Genomic DNA, 18,701 nt, shown 5'->3' with positions numbered 1-18,701 from the left:
CTTGTAGTTTAGCCATTAAACTAAATGTACATTACAATTTCAAGAATGTTTTCTGCACATCGCCTGAGGAAATCCAAAGTTGCGCTGAGGGGAACCAAACTGACAGCCGCGGCACCAGAGATTATCACGTACCTACAAAAGGGTATTGAATAAGGCTTGCGTCTGATGCACAGCGATATCATTCTGGCTTGGTGGGATGTCAGCCAGCGAGTTCTCTGATTCTGACCTTGAACTTTTACTACTCAAGAGTCTAAAACAAGGAGGGCATATTAAGTGTTCATTGTATTTTCATTTTAATCAAGCAGCTATGGTTGCGCGTTTCACACACAAACACACACCTCTCCAGTCCAGAGCACGTTGGCACTGACTGACCGACGCATGTGCTTTTAACTTGTAAATGCAAGGGTGTATGGGTAATGTAGTCTCTGCTCTCGGTGGGATGAATTAGGAAGTGTACATTAAGGGCACTCTGAAAAGCTGCAGCGCAGCCAAAGGATTAAATTAAACCTCTGACTTTTAAACAGATGTGCAAATGAGCGTTCCGGTACGCTAAAAGCACGTTCTGGGCGCACTGAGAGGTGGTGGTACGCTCAAGAGCTATTTTTGGAAGTGGCGGTACCAGGGGTGCAGTAAGGGGGTGAAAGTTAGGACGATTCTAAGGGCCAATGAACTTTTGAGGGCCCCAGCCAAGGACTGTGCCGCACACGCAACCCCCTTAAGCTGAGGAGAGGCATCCAGCTGCAGCCCCGCAGACCCACCTCTTGCTAGACACCAGTGGCTGGACACCAGGGCTGCGTTCAGCCCCGACGAAACGTTGCACAACGTTGCACAATGTTTATTAAACAGAAACGGCGATGTGTTGAACGCTCTGTTGTGATGACGCAAGAGTTGCAACTACGGTAGCTGAGAGGCCATTCTTTGTGTTCTTTTTTAAATGTTTCTGAAGCCTGATGAAATCGTTATAAATGTGTGTTTAATACTGTAAAAGACCCTCAACGTTACAGTCACTGACCTTGCCGTCCAGAATGAACGACAACATTCCAACTTGAACCCATTGAGCGAGCTGTCTCTTTACTACCGCGTGGCTTTATACATCTTGCCGCTGATTGGGCCAACATTTCCGACACACCCACCAAACAAGAGAAAACGCTTATAAAACCTGTTGCATTCCGTTGCACACCGTTTCCAGGAAACATGTCGTTCAACCCGGAAACCGTAGCAAAACGTTGTGCACCGGTGTGAGATTGAACGTGCCCCAGTGGATGGACAGCTGACGTCATTTCCGTATCGTCATTCAGTTTTCAAATTTGACGCGCCATGCACATGTCAGCTGTAAGAAAAAATAATAAACTGTCGATGATTTATCGGTCATGTCAGAATTCAGAATTCAGACATCCCCCACAACGATACCCTTACGGGCCTGACTGTTGCATGTTCATTCTGATGGTCAGATTTGTCTAATTTTACTAAGATGTGTGTAATTTCCAATAAATATTGCAAAACCACGAAGTGTTAATTTGATCTGGATTGTTTGGTGAATTCTCTGATCATGTGAATCTACGTATATTTTAAAAACAGAAGTGGTTTCATTTAAAAAAAAAACCTGTGGTCAATTAACATGTAGAAGTCTGTTGTAATGACAACGTTATAGTTCATTGATCTAGGCTGAATTTAAGTCACAAAAAATAGTTAAATGATCTGAACAATATATATTTTCAAGGTGGTTCTTGTGAATGCAGTTTGCATGAATTATTGATGTTATAATATTAAGCATATCATTGGGAATTGTTTTATGTAAAGAGATATGATAAAGATCATATTTCAATTTGCTCACAGATTTTATATTATATATTTTAAGTCATTAAAGTAAAATGACAATACGGAAAAAACGTGTGCAATTAAGCCTGCAAAGAATGTCTATCCACTGGTGAAAACCGAAAATAAATATGCTGTCTATCCAGAGGTGAAAACCGAAAATAAATATGCTGTCTATCCAGAGATGAAAATATAAAATAAATATGCTGTCTATGCAGAGGTGAAAATATAAAATAAATATGCTGTCTATCCAGAGGTGAAAATATAAAATAAATATGCTGTCTATCCAGAGGTGAAAATATAAAATAAATATGCTGTCTATATCCAGAGGTGAAATATAAAATAAAATTGCTGTTCATCCAGCGGTGAAAACGGAAATTAGCGGCGAAACGGAAATGACGTAGGCTGTCTATCCACTGGTGTCCAGCCACTGGTGTCTAGTCGGAGGTGAGTCTGCGGGCAGTGTTGCCAACTTGGCGACTTTGTCGCTAGATTTAGCGCCTTTTCAGACCCCCTTAGCGACTTATTTTTAAAAAAGCGACTAGCGACAAATCTAGCGACTTTTTCTGGCATTGTTGGAGACTTTTTACGTGACATTCACTCTTCTCAATGAGCAGCTACCGCTGCTTCTGTGGGCTCCACCCCCGACTCAAAGCATTCACAGGCGGTCTAGTCCTCGCGCAGCAGAGCAGAGTCTCTCCCAGTTGCAATCAGGGCAGGAGAATTGGTTGTCTATCCGCGTCCAGATGGCATAATCGTGCATGCGGGAAGCCGGATCAGGCGGATCCCGCGATGGCTTACATTAATGGCGAGATGTAAATGTAAAATGGTCTTTGAATAAAATGAATCACTGTACATAAAATAAATTTACTTGAGGGAGCTCAGCAGCAGCACATTTAGAACAGACAAACTATACGGAGCTGACGCGTTAATGGGCTATTTACCTACAAAACAACGTTTCCCATCATTTATCAGTGTATGTTTTGAAACTGGACTGTTTGGCCATATAAACATGAATATACACAAATTTCGTTTTATGAGAACATAAGCAGATAAACAAACGAGAAAACATTTTCAAGCATTCATGTGTCTTAAAATAACATTTTTGACAGTTCAGAGAGAAAAAGAAACGTGAAATAATGTAGTAAGCCAATGTAGTAAAAATGCAAATGCGACGTGATGACGTCAATATTATGCAAATGACGCAATGACGTAATCTAGCGACATTTAGCGACTTTCCAAGCAAGCTACTTTCCATTGAAAATAGTTGGCAACACTGTCTGCGGGGCTGCAGCTGGATGCTATTGAAGCTGAGCCCTCTTAGCTAGTGATGGGAGAAACTAAGCTTTTCGAAGCTTCGAATCAATTGAACCAATTGCTTCGAAAATTGATTCAGTTTTTCGAAGCAGTTCGAAACCCACACACGCTGGCGACCCCTGCTGGCGTTTTAGCGCCGTCTTCAATCCACTGTCTCACAGTGCGCGTGAACTTCAGAAGAGAACAAGATGTGTGTATTAACTGCTATTTGCTATGATATCTGCATATGTGCACTTCCTTAGGCTACTATAAATGCAGTTTACACAATGTGACGCTGGAGCAATACAATGCAGTTTTCTTTCCACTGTAAAGTCTCGCTTTGTTCACCTCAGTTTAAAAAAACACAAGGGGATTTACGTTACCTGTTTTATGTTATGATTCTCACAATAAGGCAGCCCTTATAAGCTGTTTTAATTAACGTAGCTCGTATAAGCTTATTAACATAAACTAGAAATGCGATCGGTTACACACTAGTTTTGTAACGCAATATGCCAAGGAAGGATTTTTATGCAGTCGTGAATCGAGTTGGTTGTGATAAAACTGAAATGCAGCTAAGGCTAAACTAGTCCAGTTATGTATATTAAAGCTTCTCAACTTGCAACAGGTTTAAGAAATCAATGAAAATCTATGTTGTAGTCTGCTATAGTTGTCATTCATTTCATTTTAGAGCCCCGTTGATTAAAAAAACAGTCTGAAGAATCATTTAATAACAGTAGCTGTTTTCTTAAAGAGTGACTAAACCCTAAACCAACTTTTTTAGTTAATGATCTGTAAGAATGGGGTTTTATTAGTGCTGTTCATTGATTTTAGTAAGTTTTTTGACATTTGGACTGTTTCAATACTACAATATGGTGTAAAAACGGCTGAGTGCTGCCCTCTTCAGGTTGAACGGTGGCTACTGCAGTTGAATTTTCGTATTGGATGTTGGGTCCAAAAAATGCCTCGTGATGTAAGCAGGTTCAAGCTCACCACACCTTGTTACGATCTCACCACACACAGTTCGTCCCCTCTATCTCCGTTGGGATCTGCCCACTTTTCTTGCATTTTTCAAATATTGCCAGTGGGTGGAGTCAGGCTCTGACCAGGGGTTTAGTTACGCTTTAAGTTCACTGTATCAATCATCTGTCGTTATTTTTGCTTTACTGAAGCTGCTGCTGTGTGAAACTTGTTCTTTACGTTATAAATAATGCTAATAATTATAATACAAGCTTTGGTCAAGCATTGTTGACCCAGTCTTATTTGAGGCAGAATGTACATAGAAAAGATGCATCGTTGTTGTTCGCCATTTTTAAATGTTACAATGTCGTGTGTGTAACAGCTCAAGTATACAGTATGTCACTAAGACTGCCTGTAAAATCTCAAATCTTATTGTGAGATAAAAAGCATCACAGTTTAATTTCAAACATTAATTTCACTATGATTTTAATTGCTGACATTAACTTACTCAGTCAATATTAAATATATCAAGTTTATAATTTCACAAAATGTTCCTTTACATTATATAGGATGATTTTATGTGGAAAACAGTAAATCACAAAAAAAATACTTCAGCTGGGTTTTCACAGGCATGGTCACATTTATCTTTAATCTTTAAGAATGTTGCATTTTCTCTGAATATTTGATTAATGTACTGTATTTTTCAATTAAATTTACATTGCACAATAAATTATCTTAGCTGCAGACATTTTAGGTATTTATAAATATTGATAATTGTGGTCAAAACAATAGCAAAATAAATAGTTCTGTATTATTAAATTAAAGACAAAGATTTTGAATAGCTACAGTAGGTTGGATTGTATGTTTGGTGCGAAATGGGTATGGTGGGGGCCCCGCATTTATATAAAGTTTTTAGAAAATTGACAGTTTATCTGTTATTTGTTCATTTAACAGACACTTTTATGAAAGAATCTTACAAATAGGGAAACATTTTACATTTTGCCTTTAAGAGCAAAAGCAGAGTATACAAAGCTACAAGTACAAATAGTACCTGATCTGACTGAATAGTTTTTTTTTTCTGGTGTAACTCCAATTATTTAGGTTGATTCTGATATATGTAATAATACATTTTAACAAATAGCCAGAAAAGTTAAAACCTATGAAATGTAATGTTGTTGTAAAGTCCGTGTTGCCTTGCAGTTACAGTTTTCACCATCAATATAAATCAAATGAAACATTGATTTCAAACTTTGAGTACATCACAAATGGATCATTGTTTCTCAAAGTTTAATTTTCAATTATATGTTTTTCGGTTGTTGCGTCAGAATTTTAGATTTTAAAACAAACACAAAAATTACTTGTTATTCTATTCTGTGTTTACGCCTGGATCGTACCATTATTGCTGGTGTTGGCAGAGGCGATTCTAGAGTCTATGGCCCAAAGCAAAAATTCCTAGAGGGCCCTTCTAACCAGTGTTTGCTATTCAATTCGGTCTCCCTGTTAGTTAGAATAAAGGAAAGTACTGTTCAAAAGTTTGGGGACACTTGACTAAAATGTTAACTATGATAGATCAAGAACAAATCAAGAACAAAAAATAAAAAAGAACAAAGTTGCACATAAAGTAAGGTCTAAAATTACTCTTTATTTTATGAAATAAATAATAATCATAATAATTAATTATAAATTATAAATAATTATACATTTTATTATACATTTATATTTATTTTTAAAGCTACAGAAGTGATTTTCTCTTGTCTTGGGTTGTTTGATTAACATAAATGACAGACTTAAGAAGGTTAATTGAGTTTACTGTCTCTTTAAGACCAAATAAGCACAGGCTGGTCTCTGCTTCTAATCTATACATACACTAGATTAGTAGATTAGACATAAACAAATGTTTTTATTAAAAAACACTTCTGTGCAACACTTCTATGTGGAACCCCGTGGTCAGACCCAGCATTTCTGAGGGCAAGATATGCCCCTGAGACAGGTCTCCTGGCATTCTGTAGCACATACGATGCCCTCAGCACGGGGTGAGCAGCCACGTATGACAGGCTTGCAGTCTCAGGGGTGTGCATAGCACCCCAACTGCCGCGAGCGGTGGGCTGTATATCTGGGACTCGTACGCTCCACTATGGGATGCAAGGGAAGGATGTATTAGTCGGCACCGACAACAGTGCGACTGTTGCGTTTATCAACCGTCAAGGCGGTTTTTCCGCTCTCGTCACCTGTCGCATCTCGCTCGTCATCTCCTCCTTTGGAGTCAGAAGCATCTGAGGTCCCTTCGTGCCATTGTCATTCCGGGTTCGCTCAACACAGCGGCAGACGCGCTTTCCCAAGCTGCGCGCACCGGCGAATGGCGACTCCACCCCCAGACGGTTCAGCTAATTTGGAAGAAGTTCGGTCGTGCGCAGAACAATACCCATTGTCGCCCGTTTTATTCACTAACCGAGGGCAGCCACAGCTGGCCGCTGGGGATTCGCAAATATGCGTTCCCTCCAGTGAGCTTAATCGCACAGACTCTGTGCAAAGTAGGCCAGGACGAGGAGAGCCTTCTCTGGTCGCGCCTTACTGGACGACCAGGAATTGGTTTCAGAACTGATGCCCCTCTCGACAGCCCCTCCCTGACGGATTCCCTGGCACGTTGGCACCCGCGCCCCGACCTGTGGTATCTCCACGTTGGTCGCTGAGCGCGCGGTAGGTTTAGGTGATTTATCGCAACGGTATCTAACACCATCTTTGCAGCGCGAGCGCCGTCTAATAGACACGCGTAAACGCTTAAATAACCTGTTCGTCGTTTGGTGCTCTTCACAACGCGACGACCCCGAGAATGCCCCCTTAATGTAGTGCTCTCATACCTTCAACACCGGTTGGAGCGTAGGCTGTCACCCTCCTCCATTAAAGTTTATATCGCCGCCATCTGCACATCACTCTCTAATAAACAGCAGATCGGTCGGCCAGCACGACTTAGTTATTAGGTTTTTAAGAGGTGCTTGAAGGCTGAACCCTTTGCGCCCTCCCTCTATTCCTCTATTCCATGGTGCTGAAAAGCCCTGCAGGGACCTCCATTCGAGCCTCTGCAGTCTGTGAGTCTGAAGTTTTTATCAATGAAAGCTCTGACCCTGCTCGCATTGGCCTCCGTTAAGAGGGTAGGGGATCTACATGCATTCTCCATCGACAAATCGTGCCTTCATTTGGTCCTGCTGTCTCGAGCTTAACACTCAGACCCAGACCAGGCTACGTGCCCAAAGTTCCCACCACTCCCTTCAGAGATCAGGTGGTGAGCTTGCAAGCGCTGTCCCCGGAGGAGGCAGACCCAACCATGGCTTTGTTGTGCCCCGTACGCGCACTGCGACTCTACGTGGTTCACACGCAAAGGACCTCAGATCAGCTCTTTGTTTGTTATGGTGGTCAGCAGAGAGGGAAAGCTGTCACTAAGCAGAGGATGTCTCATTGGATAGTTGATACTATCACCCTTGCTTATATCTGCAGGGCATTCCTTGTCCATTTAATTTGAGAGCGCTCTCCACTAGGAGTGTTGCCTCATCTTGGGCTCTCGCTCGTGGTTCCTCGATAACAGACATCTGCAGAGCTGCTGGTTGGGCAACATCTATACGTTCATTAGATTTTACAGTGTTCGTATCGAGCCTGTCTCCTCTCGTGTTCTTTCCTCACCAGTGGGAGCACGGAGAACAGACTCACACGTCGGCTTGCAGCTTCCGACTGGTTTTTCACAATAAGTGTCAGTATGGAAGGCCATCAAGACAAAAATGCGTAATGGTTTAATTTGTCCTTCCTCCGCTGCCCTGGCAGCCGATGTTGCGGAGCATCCGCTGTCAGCCTTTCACTCTTTCACTAGCTGCATCCTTGCGAACCTATGTGTTTGTCTCGGGCATCTACATTGCGTCCCACCGGGTTCCTTTCTGAGTATTTTTCCGTGGGGTTAATCCTACTAGCCCACGTTTCCCTCAGCAGAGCACTGCTTTGCTTACACAGCCACGGCTGTCTTTTTACCTCAACTACGGTTGACTTTCGCCCACCATCAGCCCTTAACGGGCCGGTGGCTTCCGCAGCGTTCCTATCCCGCTCAGATAGGGCGCTTCCTAGTCGCTGGCACTACTGTGGGGTTAAAGGAACATCTAGTGCCTGGCCTTCTGCCTTAAAACCTAATTCTCCTTCTCCTTAAGTGGAACCGGAGGGCTTTACGCAGACACTGGAAGAGGTCAGCCCTCAGTGGCGTTTTGGTAGAGATTCCCAATTCATCGGTCACGACGTGACATCGTAGTGACTGACTGAAAGGGAACGTCTTGGTTACGTATGTAACCCACGTTCCCTAAAGGAAGGGAACGGAGGCGTCACGTCCCGTCGCCATAGGGCTGCTCCCTGCTGTTTACGGCCAGTCACACTTTCCGGCTTTCTCAGCGAAATGAAGCTAATTTCCATATTTGCACTTGCTGCTTATATACAGTACGCACCTGGCGGGGCGGCGCCAGCATTATGCAAATATCTCAATGCCAAGTTCATTGGCGTTTTAGTAGTTATCGAAGCAGATTGGTCCCTCTAAGCGAGTTTCCAATTCGTCCGTAAAGACGTGACGTCTCCGTTCCCTTCCTTCGGGGAACGTGGGTTACATACGTAACCGAGACGATTTGCTAATATCAATTTACCAAAAATAAACATGGTTACTACACCTTTACCACACACAAAACATGTTTAATTTTTACAAGGGCAAGGACTTCAGACAATGCCTGCTTCGCAATATAAACCAGATTTTTTTATTTTCTGATTTGTGTTTTGATTTTATATTTAACATTGTGTCCTCCTGTAAAATTACTTTGCAACAGTGTAACTGTGAAAAGTGCTTTACAAATAAATGTGAATTGAATGAAACTGAAATTGAAGCAGCTAAAATAAACAAAACAAACACTAAAAAATGTACTTTGTGTAAATGTCCGATCTCTATTAATGAATCATCATCGCAATAGTTTAAAATATATTTCATAGTTGAGAACAAAACAAAATGAGTCATTCAATAAAAGATACTTACCTCTGTACAGTATGTTCAGTTGTAAGTGCATAAGTGTCTAAATGTTTCCTCATTTCTGCAACTTCATCTAAAGATGACACAGACTGTAATAAACCACAACTCGCCAAACTCACACAGGAAGACCCTACAGGGCCCAAAAACATCTCAATCTTTTTATAGAAACAGAAATGAATTCAAGGGTACACAACATAAATAATCATAAAAAATATGAGGGGTGTATGAGCCATACTGTATACTACTGTATAACCATTTTACTAAGAACCATTGTTTTTCTTCATGAACAAAAAGATTGACCAATGTGAGTGAGCAACACAGAGCTCATGATGATAAAGAAATTTATCTGTATTTTTATTAAGGGCAAAAAGGCTTAACAATACCAACAAATGACAGCATTACAGTACACTGTATCCCTACATGTGCAACCACAGTGATATTTAGGCAACATTCAGGGTTCCTATACATTATCATGGGGTACCTGAGGGCCTTTGACAGACAGAACCTTTTTGTTTTTGGATAATTGAGACACATAACGGTTCTAATGACTAAAGGAACATTAAATGAAGCTCTAAGAGTCTTTCAGTATTAACATTGACACTTTAATGTAATATCATACATTTGTGCTATATAACAAGAAACTGTCCTCAGACATTAAAGCAAGCAGTGTAACTGAAAACAGGAATAACATCTCCCACAACAAAATTAAAGCATACATTTTATTTCTCTGAAATTTTTCATATAATCAAATGATTTATATGGGGAATAGCTCAGTTGTCCAGTGCTGACTGCATACAGCAACTATCACACAATCTTTACCAAGGCCATATTTGCAACATCTAAATATAACACAGCTGATAACCCAATGCTCGCAAAAACCGCTCTCATAGCGGAAGACCCAAAAGAAGTCCCTTAGACTTTTAAGAGAACAATACATTTGGGTTAGTCTTCATATGAAACAGGGCTTTTTTAAAATGAGGATAATCAAACAGCTGTGGCCTGTTTTCTCTAAATCTGTGTCTATTCCTTCTCTTGGTAATCAACTATAAACATTACAAATCTTTAGCAAAGACTCACAGACATTATGTATTAATACATTTATCAATATATTTTATATGGTGAAAGTGAAAAGTGATGTAATGACCAATAAATAGTAAACCATACTTAGAATTTAACCTCTGGACTTAATCCATCCAGTGAGTAGTGAACACACTTATACCTGGAGCAGTGGGCAGCTATGACTGCAGCTATACACTCACTGGCTACTTTATTAGGTACACCTGTCCAACTGCTTGTTAATGCAAATTTCTAATCACCCAATCACATGGCAGCAACTCAATGCATTTAGGCTATGTTTACACGTGGGCGGCTATTTTCATAAACGGACATTTCAACCTCTCCGGTTTCAAAAATAATATCGTGCACACATGTCAGTTTTCAGAAAAGTGTTTATTTACACGTACCCGTGCATATTTGCCGTCAAGAGACGCTCAAGCCCACGAAAGCCAATCACCGGCAGCGCTGGTGGTGATGTGAACTGGTTCTTCATGTTGGAGGGAGGAGTTGTTGCAGTAGGTGATTGATGACGTCAACGTACCGCGAGAGCGAGTTGAGGAATCACACGTAGAGGTCTAATTTCGAATCGCTCTCGCGGTACTTTGACATCATCCGTCCGTCGGTTCTTGCAGCGCCGCATGAAGTCAAACACGCGTAAAATTGCTGACCTCCGAGCAGTCGTCTCTGCTCCTCGACATAATGGAGCAGCTGTATTTGCAAATACAAACAAATGAAACGAGTTTGCACGAACATAAATGTGATATTGGAAGCATTCAGAGTAGCAGTCACATGTAAACATGGGTCGCACTTTTGACGTAGGTGCGAGCTCTGGCGCATACTCTGTGACGTTGCCTGCTTAAACATCCGTTTGTCTCAGTTTACATGCAACCGAAGATTTTCAAGATCTCCACTCTGGCCGGAGTTTTTAGAAACAATCGGTTTCAGAGGGGAGTCCTCCGTTTGCGTGTAAACGAGGGGCACAAACGAAGGTAAATCTCTCAGTTTTTAAAAATAACCATGTACGTGTAAACAGAGCCTTAGCAGGCATGAAAACGGGTCAGGGGTGAAAAAGGTGAGAAGGGTGCTCGGGGCGATGTGGCCTCTGATGGGGCCGCGAGGTGGGAGGACCCCCCCCAGAATAAATATTATGGCCTCATTAGGGGACATGCTGTAACTTAACTTTTTTATTCTTCAGGCATGTGATTGGCCAAGGACAAAAAAGAAGGAAGGAACTCAACATCCCTCCACGTGTGCAGAAACAAAATACAAACCATTACATATGCAAAAAATACATTATAAACATTATTTCAATTGTTTAATTCTGACGGACAATTTAGATTTTAAATTTAAAATGTAAACATTTGACTAGTAATAGAAACCATGTTTAAATAAAATGGGTTGATAAATGTGGAAAGCTGTAACAAGTAGCATTCCCTTACTGTTTTACATACGCAATAATTATATTTTGCCATAATCTGACCATCAGTCGCAAGGCCATACAATTTTAGGTTGGCCTTGGAATAGGGTGGACCTGAAGGCCTACATCTAATTTAAAATGACTTAAAGGACAAGTTCTGTATTTTGCACTTGGGGCCCTGTTTTCGGATTGTTTGTGATGAAGTAGAGCGGTTTTGACTGAAGTTTCAACATGTGCGGCTGCCCCGAGAATTTTCGGGTGTTTGTGTTTCACCTCCCACCTCTACAATGGGTTTAATGGTGCACTGGAACAATCCATCCTAAAATGCATTAAACTTTTGTTTACAAAGACGTGAAACTCACCGAGTGGTCAGGGGTGTTCACTGGTATGCTTACACAAAAATCGCATTTTAGGAAGGATTGTTCCAGTGCACCATTAAACCCATTTTAGAGGTGGGAGGTGAAACACAAACACCCGAAAATTTTCGGGGTAGCCACATATGTCGAAATTTCAGTAAAAACCGTTCTATTTCATCATAAACAATCTGAAAACAGGGCTTTAAGTGTAAAATACCGAACTTGTCCTTTAATTTTACAATAGTACTGGTTAAATGAATTACATTATGGTTTTTGAGTCATGGGTTAAATAATTTTCAGATAAGCAAAAAAGTGATGTGGGAAAATAAAATAAAAACAAATCAAGAAATGACAAGCATATAAAATAGAAAAGAATAAAATTACAAATAAAGTAAGATCTAACAGTATTGATTAGGTAGATAAACAGTATAAAATTAATATAACACTGTTTTCATTCTATAAATTAAATATAATTGATCTTTTAAAGCTATAAAAGTGATTTTCCTTTTGTCTTCTGTAATTTGATGTACATAATGACTCAAACATTTAGCATTTCTTAAAAGAGCAACTGTCCCTTTAACAACGGAGAAGCGCTGATCTATACACTGACACATGATCAACTGCTCACTTATAATAAACTACTGTTTTTATGAGAATACTTGCAGAGACTTTGGTATTACAATATAGTTTGTGCGTATATCTCCTGTCAGCCCAAATAAATTATGCGTTTCAGTGCGTGGGCTTTGGAGCTTGTGCGCGTATGCTCACCGAAAACAGTTCACCTTAGCATCTTTGTCGATCAAATAGTCTAAAATTGTTTAAATGTTACTGTAAACGGTAAACTTTCTTATTAACAGTATTAGTAACAGTATGTTCTTATTACAGCATTTCATGCCATATTTTGCCGTTTCACCATATTTACATTTAAGTACTTACAGTCATAGACTAGTAGACCAATGTGACTTACAAGCGAGGAGTATGTCCATCATTCGTTCCAATCCATTCCAATAAAAATCTTTTAGGTCACTTTGCAGTGTCAGTCTGTGTATATATGTTGTTTTAATTGATTGACCCCTTAGAATTCAGTTATAGTTTTACAGCGTTTTGTGTTGACTTTACGTCTCGAAGGCAGTCGCTCTATGCATCTTCAACAAGCTTGTATGACGAAGAACACAGAAATGCGGATGACATCACAGTAGCGCGAGAGCCGCTTGAAACCAGACTTCCTTATGACTTCTCGATTCACTCTCGTGATACTTTGATGTCACATGCCTGTTGGTTTTTGCAGCGCAGCAGGAACTCTAATGTCTGAAATTCATGTTGGATGACCGTGAAGGCCGCATCTACAAACAACGCGTGCATACCCCCTCCCCCCAAAAAATGTTTTTTTTTATCAAATCTACACAATTTACGTGGGTCACCTTTTTTGGCTTCAAAACGGCAAATTTTGCAGAAAGGTGAGGGATTTTCATCCATGATTTAGGCATGTAGACGTGCTGGGTCTGAAACCGCCTACTACCATACTATATAGTAGGCGAAAAGCAGTGGGCGAGGCGAGTAGTATGTAGTAAGTATAAGTAGTATTCCAAAAACAGTATACGAAAAGTACCCGGATTACCTACTACTTCCGGTTAGATTTCGAAGCGTGCATACAATGGACACTTCACTATCCCATGATGCCCTACGAGTGAAGTTCTGCAATGAAGAAGAAAGGCGAAAGCAGCGATGTGGCCGTTTTCGTGCTGGTATGACATGACGTGATGACGACGTATGTCACGTGCACTGTAAAAAGTGTTTCTGTGCCTTAGTAGATTTAACAAAAATAAATTGAGTAAACTGTATTAAAAAAATTTAATTCTTGTTTTTTTAATCAAAATATGAGTTAAAATAAAATAAAAATTGGAATAAATTTATTAATTCTATATGAACACATTATTGAGTAAATTCAACTTAATTTTATTATCTATAATCGTTTTAAATTTGTAAGAAAGAAATTAACTTAATAATTTTGTGTTAAAACTACATGAATTATTTTAGTAAACACAACTAACTAGGCAGTGGACTTGCAGTTCCCATTTGGAGAGTGAAATTTGAATTGAAACTTTTTTTGTTTTGTTTTTAACTAAAAAGAAAGACTTGTTAGTGTTTAATGTTCATTTATCTTCAATATTTGGAAGAGTTTCTGTTTTTTCTTTGAGTTTTGTAGTTACCATTGTTCAGAAGACTGGTGCTTGTGCATAGACTGCATACTGAAGTATGTCGCGCTTTACAGCTGCCCAATACGAAACTGAGTGGGTGCGCTGTTTGAATAAACGTTTCTAGCCCTCATCTCACGGCATAAAAAACAACAACTAACCATAAATATATTACCTCAATATACTTAAAAAAGGTTGCAAGTTGACTCAACCTAAAACTTCCCATGCAGTCACTTGCCTCACTTTTTATAAGTTAGATCTAGGTATTACTTTTTACAGTGTGATATATCAACATGGCGGATACTACTAGGATTCATACTATACAGTACCTACTGTTTTAACAGTCGGTAAGTAAGTACTTTATCTCATTCAGTACCTACTATACAGTATGCGATTTCAGACGCATCCATGGTCAAAAAGATCTGCTGCAGTTCAAACCGAGCGTCATAATGGGAAAGAAAGGTGATTTAAGTGACTTTGAACGTGGCATAGTTGTTGGTGCCAGACGGCCTGGTCTGAGTATTTTCAGAAACTGCTGATCTACTGGGATTTTTTTTCACGCACAACCATCTCAAGGGTTTACAGAGAATGGTCCGAAAAAGAGAAAATATCCAGTGGGCGGCAGTTCTGTTGGCACAAATGCCTTGTTGATGCCAGAGGTCAGAGAAGAATGGCCAGACTGGTTTGAGCCCTCTCCCCGGACAGCACACCAAACATGTTTACAAATTTAATCCATCCAACTTTTTTGTAAGTGTGAACTCGTGAACCACTCGTTACAACCGAGGTATGCAGAAGAGCATCTCTGAACGCACAACACGTCGAACACTGAGGCGGATGAGCTACAGCGGCAGAAGACCACACCGGGTGCCACTCCTGACAGCTAAGAACACGAAACTGAGGCTACAGTTCACACGAGCTCACCAAAATTGGACAATAGAAGATTAGAAAAACTTTGCCTGGTCTGATGAGTCTCGATTTCTGCTGCGACATTCAGATGGTCGAGTCAGAATTTGGCGTCAACAACATGAAAGCATTGATCCATCCTGCCTTGTATCAATGGTTCAGGCTGGTGGTGTAATGGTGTGGGGGATATTTTCTTGGCACACTTTGGGCCCATTAGTACCAATTGAGCGTTGTGTCTCTGACCATGTTCATCCCTTTATGACCACAGTGTACCCCATCTTCTGATGACTACTTCCGGCAGAATTACACGCCATGTCATAAAGCGCGAATCATCTCAGACTGGTTTCTTGAACATGGCAATGAGTTCACTGTACTCAAATGGCCTCCACAGTCACCAGATCTTAATCCAATAGAGCACCTTTGGGATGTGGTGGAATGGGAGATTCGCATCATGGATGTGCAGCCGACAAATCTGCAACAACTGCGAAACGCTATCATGTCAATATGGACCACAATCTCTGAGGAACATGGCCACGGGAAGTGGGGGTGCTACGGGTGCTGCAGCATCAGTGCCGGCGCCAGCCGAGCGCTGATGAGGGGGCGTCTTAAATACCAGAGGGGGCGATCACACAAAATGCATTTAATTCCCCAAGCTAGAAAATACATATAGCTTTGGTACGTCCCTTAAGCTTTAACGTGTTATAAACAAACATCTCTGTAATACAACCACATAAACTACAGCTATAGTGAGCAACGTACATGATCTGAACACTTTTACTATATACAACAACAAAAAAGCATACATAACGTTACTTAACAGCTCAACACTGCTCATTTGAAGTTCAGACCCAGAGGTAGTTTCTTTTTAATCCATTTCGACTGTCCATTGTGAAATTAGTTAATGTAATATAATACCCTGAAATTATGAAATGTTCGTACTTCGTGTTTGCTTTCCGTAGTGCAAATAATTTTTACGTAATGGCGGACAGTGTTTGCAAATGGTTTCTAGCGCAAAAACGGTCCAAACGCAACATTTTATCAAAATTTTGGTTCAATTTAAACATTTAACGTAGTTATTTTAACTGCCACAAGTAATGCACCATAAGCTAGCGATTAAACACCAGCAGATGGAGAACCACAATAGCAAAATGACAATAACTTGTTTACATATTTAACTATGCTTTAGGATAGGCTAATTCAAATACCTATTCGTTAATTATAAATTCAATGTCTGTTTTTTATATATTAATATTAATAATAATACACGTATTTTACTTCTGATAAACAGGTGTGTGTGTGAGCGAGAGATCGTATGCTTACCTTTAACGTTAAATGCAGAACAATAAGGTTGGTTGTATTTTAACTTGCAAGGATGCTGAAGAACATAAACATCTGAACTTTTCAAAACTATGTACAGTCTGGCTGAAGTTCATGGTGCCAGAATTGACATGACAGCCGAACATTTGGTTCTGTGCACCTGAAATGCTCCGATAATAATCCATGCCACGGCATTAATTGATGTGTGATAATCCGGAGTCCGGTTTGCAGAATTTGCAGTGCTATTTTACATATATATCCATTGCTACAGGGCAGGCCTGGGTCACTCTCCCACTCCTTTCTGTAACTTTTGATATACTTTCGCACTTCGACATCTTGATTTCCCGCTGAGACTGAGAACGCGGGCTCATTGTCGACGTGCATCAAGCCGTCAACATAAAAGGCTTGTGCAACTCCATGCGGCGCTGCAAGAACCGACAGCCGGATGACGTCAAAGTACCGCGAGAACGATTCGAGAAATCATGCAAAGTGTAATTTCGTCTCGCTCTCGCGGCGCTTTGACGTCATCGCCTCACAGTTTTAGTGGCACCGCTTGAAGTGTAACAAGCCATGGAGTGGGCGTGTGTTTATTAATGTCACGATAGAATACATGCACACTTGATTTTTTTGGTTTTGTTAAATAATTAGACTATAAAATTCACTTTAGGAAGACAATACACAAGGCAAATGTGATTTTTAAATAAAATATTATCATTAAAATAAAATCCCATTCAACATTAATGGTGGTCTGAAGGGGCGAGATAGTGCCGGTGAGGGGGCGTGCAGCATCCTCTATTGGCGAGAGGGAGATTTTTTTTGTAAAAATATTTTGCACAATTTATATATTACTTATGAATATTTTAGGATTTTTTTTTGACACACGTAGGTTATTACGTGCATTTTGAATTTTAATTTCATTACTGTCTGTGCCTACCGATCTCCATGGCCTCATCCGAGTGCAGTTTCTCCGCCTTGCGTCTTTTGAAGACATGGGTACGCAGCACAATGACCCAGAAAAGACTCACACACCTTTCGCTGATGATGCCCACACAGAAATTAGGAACTCCCTGAAAATCCGTCCCCTCATTAGAGACTTTGGACTCTATTATACAACCGCCGCAATGCAATGAGCGACGCGAGTGTCTTTTGCTAGAGTAAAATATAAAAGATTATTATTGAGTCTCTTGGACATAAATGATGACCGATTATGGCCCTTCGTCTCCACGACCCCTGAGCGCACCTCAACATTTCGACACCTGTAACCAGGGCACCACACCCTCAAAGTAAGAGGTGCCGCACTTGTAGCATGTATTTTTTAGACTACAAGTGGGATCAGCTTTGACTAGCCAAGCATTTGTAATGGATCTGGATAACTGTTAAATAACATTTAAATAGCTGGAGATTATTTCCTTGTGGTTTATGTAAAAAAAGGTTGGAGATGGAGACAGAAAGTGTTATTTTGTGCGTGGGTTCTTTTATTTTGTTCACACCAAACTTTTTTTACATGATGAAAATAGATTAACGATGCTAAATTATAAACGGATATTAAATATTTCTGTAACACTTTACAATAAGGGTTTAGTTCTGATATTTGTATACTTTTATAAAGAAATAAATGGTGTATAATTACATTTTTAGAAAATATGACGTTTTTAGTGTTTCCCTTTTGGACACTACTTTAATCCCGTCAGTGAGGGATTAATGTAATGTACAAAAAGGAAACACCAAAAGCCTAATATATTCTAAAAATTTAACTATACATGTATTTCTTTATAAAAGTATACAAATATCAGAACTAAACCCTGAATTATTTATACGTTTTAAAACAGACAGTAATAGTACTGTTTAGTAAAAAAAAAACATCTATATAAAAATATACTAGGTTACTGTGAGAATATTTCACCACTGTTAATCGACGTGTGATCCTAACTTAAAAACGAAAGTAAAATATGTTCGTCCTCACAAACATTGAAAATTGTGAAGTTTAATTAATATTATATATTGTTAGAATATTATATGTTGTATGTAAATATGTATGTATGTATATGTCACCGGGTGACGATCTGTGAGGGCGGAAGCAAAAATGTGGAAGACGGGTTCCGCCCGACGATGGTTCCGCCCGGACGACTGACTCCGAACACCGGAATTTCCGGGGTTTCCCCGAACACCAAATCAAGCCTGATTACGTACAGGTGAGGGCGATTGAAGGCAGGATAGGCAGGAATTATCTAAAAAAAACTTTTTTACAAATTTGTTTAAACTGACTTCACTGTAACGAATTTGCCTGTAGATTTTACAGTAAGTACCTGGCAAAAAAGTTGCCAGTAAAGTCTTGTAAAGTTTTGTGA

The 18,701-nt window shown here is 40.0% G+C and overlaps 1 protein-coding gene across 1 annotated transcript in view; it reads right to left on the bottom strand.

Moving 5' to 3' along the window:
* Positions 1 to 18,701, bottom strand: part of LOC129425887 (sialic acid-binding Ig-like lectin 13) — a 57,069-nt gene that overhangs the window by 3,928 nt on the left and 34,440 nt on the right. The window lies entirely within an intron of this gene.

This window comes from Misgurnus anguillicaudatus, chromosome 25 (genome assembly GCF_027580225.2).
Source record: "Misgurnus anguillicaudatus chromosome 25, ASM2758022v2, whole genome shotgun sequence".
Taxonomy (NCBI): domain Eukaryota; kingdom Metazoa; phylum Chordata; class Actinopteri; order Cypriniformes; family Cobitidae; genus Misgurnus; species Misgurnus anguillicaudatus.
Note: the sequence above shows the minus strand (reverse complement) of the source record. Positions and strands in the feature narration are given on the sequence as shown.